Consider the following 2500-nt stretch of genomic DNA (forward strand, 5'->3'; position numbering starts at 1 on the left):
ACCCCACTCCGAGGGCAGAGCGGCAGTGGTCTTGAGGACCACAGAGGGGGGGCTTAATAGTCGAGAGGGAGCCGGTCCGGGGGAGGCTTAATAGTCGTCCCCCGAGGACTCCGGGGGCAGGCTTAATAGCCATTCCCCAGGCGGTCCGGCGGAGGCTTAAGAGTCGTGCTTAGCGGCCACCAGGTCAACCCGCGGAATCTACTGGGTTGACCTGGCGGCCGGTTTGCTTTCCGGCCACCAGGTCAACCCATTGGATTCGACGGGTTGACCTGGTGGCCGGTTTGCTTTCCGGCCCGGGTGTCACCCCACTCCGAGGGCTGCGCGGCAGCGGTCCTGAGGACCACAGAGGGGGGGCTTAATAGTCGAGAGGGAGCAGGTCCGGGGAAGGCTTAATAGTCGTCCCCCGGGCAGTCCGGGGGCAGGCTTAACCGTCGTCCCCCCCGGGCGCTCCAGGGGGAAAGCTTAATAGTCCTCCCCCGACAGTGTGTGTGTGTGGGAGGGAGGCTTAGCAGTCTTCCCCCGGGCGGTCCGGTGGGGGAGGCTTAGCAGTCTTCCCCCGGGCGGTCCGTTGGGGGAGGCTTAGCAGTCGTCCCCAGGGCGGTCCGGGGGTGGGGGGAGGCCTCACAGTCGTCCCTCGGAGAGCCGGGTCGGCGGCGGTGGCGGGCGTCAGGCTTTACGTCCAGCCTCCGGAAGGTGCGCGTCCTCGGAGGCGATGCAGGCGCCGCAAAGGGGCAGCCTCCGAGGCAGGGAGCGGAGCACCGAGGCTGGGGAGAGGGGAGCAGGAGCCGGGGGCTGGGGGGGTGGGGTGGGGGGGGCGTTCAGGACAAGCGGTCAAGCCCCGGGGAGCAGCTGTCAAATGTTCCAAGTCCCCACTCGGCCACCAGGTCCACCCCAGTCTAGCAATGGGGTTGACCTGGCTGATGGCCGGTTAGTGTCAAGGTAAACTCACCGTCGTCCACAGGAGGGCAGCTCTCAGGCCGTCCGGCTGCGGCTGACTCTGGGGCGGTGCCCGGTCCCGGCAGCGAGGGGCGGGGGGGGGCGCGGAGCGACACGGAGCTAACCGGCCCCCGGGGCCGGGGGCGCCTCCCGCGACTTTGGGGGCCGCGGGTCGTCAGTGGCGTGCAGGCCGGGCCTCTCCCGGGGGATTCGGGGGGGGGGGAGGGGGGCGGTCCTGCGGGCCGGGCGCAGGGGGCTCGAGCGAGCCCGGGCCGGTCCGCCCCGGGGCCGGGGTCTCCGCCTGCGGCTCGGGGGGGCGCGGGTCGTCGGGGGAGGAAGCCCGGGGGAGCTGCACGCCGGCCTGCCAGGCCAGGCCAGGCCTGGCCTGGGTGGCCGCGGGGGGATTCGGGGCGGTCCCGCGAGCCGGCGGCCGGGCGCAGGGGGTCCGAGCGCGTCCGAGCGAGTCCGTCCCGGCCCCGGGGTCTCCCCCTGCGGCTCTGGGGGGCCGTGGGTCCCCGCTGGCGGAAGCCGCTGGGCGCTGGACACCCGCCGTCCGTCCCGCCTGGCCAGGCCTGGCCTGGGTGGCCGCGGGGCGGGGGATTCGGGGCGGTCCCGCGAGCCGGCGGCCGGGCGCAGGGGGTCCGAGCGCGTCCGAGCGAGTCCGTCCCGGCCCCGGGGTGTCCCCCTGCGGCTCTGGGGGCCGTGGGTCCCCGCTGGAGGAAGCCGCTGGGCGCTGGACACCCGCCGTCCGTCCCGCCTGGCCAGGCCTGGCCTGGGTGGCCGCGGGGGGATTCGGGGCGGTCCCGCGAGCCGGCGCCCGGGCGCAGGGGGTCCGAGCGAGTCCGTCCCGGGCCCGGGGCCTCCCCCTGCGGCTTTGGGGGCCGTGGGTCCCCGCTGGCGGAAGCCGCTGGGCGCTGGACACCCGCCGTCCGTCCCGCCTGGCCAGGCCTGGCCTGGGTGGCCGCGGGGCGGGGGGATTCGGGGCGGTCCTGCGGGCCGGCGGCCGGGAGGGTCCGGGCCAGTCCGCCCCATGCCCGGGGTCTCCCCCAGCGGCTTCGGTGGGTCCTCCGCGGAGGAAGCCGGGTGGGGAGCCGGACCCCAGGCGCCCAGACCCGTGACCTGCGGCCGCGACCTCCGACTCGGCAGGAGCGACGAGGGGCTTTCCGGCCCGTCCCCCCCCTCTCCTTCCTCCCCAGAAAAGGAGAGAGAGCTGGCTCGGACCGGGAAAAGCTGCCTACGGCACCTGGGATTCCCAGGCGGTCACCCATCCAAGTACTAGCCAGGCCCGGGACGGTTTACCTTCCGAGATCGGACGGGATCGGGGGCGTTCGGTCCGGTATGGCCGTAGGCACCCGGCCCCCGCGCCTCCTCGCCCGCTTTCCCCTGCCGACGCCCGGGCCTGCCGCACGGTGAGCCCCGGTCGGACTGCCCCCCTGCGGCAGGGCCCCCGTCTCTCGCGGGCCCGGTCCTTTTTTCCTTCTCGAGCTCCGGGGCCCGGGCTGGCCGCCAGAGCCCCTCCGCCCGCCCGCCCTCCCCGGCGTCGGGGAAAATATTGTCCCGGACA

At 74.7% G+C, this 2500-nt stretch overlaps 1 non-coding gene across 1 annotated transcript; it reads right to left on the bottom strand.

Annotated features, from left to right (window-relative positions):
• Positions 1 to 2167: 2167 nt before the first annotated feature.
• LOC128823818 (5S ribosomal RNA) lies at positions 2168 to 2286 on the bottom strand. Its single transcript, XR_008442053.1, has one exon. It is a non-coding gene; the product is annotated as a 5S ribosomal RNA (ribosomal RNA).
• Between the last annotated feature and the right edge of the window lie 214 nt (positions 2287 to 2500).

Source organism: Malaclemys terrapin, chromosome 15 (genome assembly GCF_027887155.1).
Source record: "Malaclemys terrapin pileata isolate rMalTer1 chromosome 15, rMalTer1.hap1, whole genome shotgun sequence".
Taxonomy (NCBI): Eukaryota; Metazoa; Chordata; order Testudines; family Emydidae; genus Malaclemys; species Malaclemys terrapin.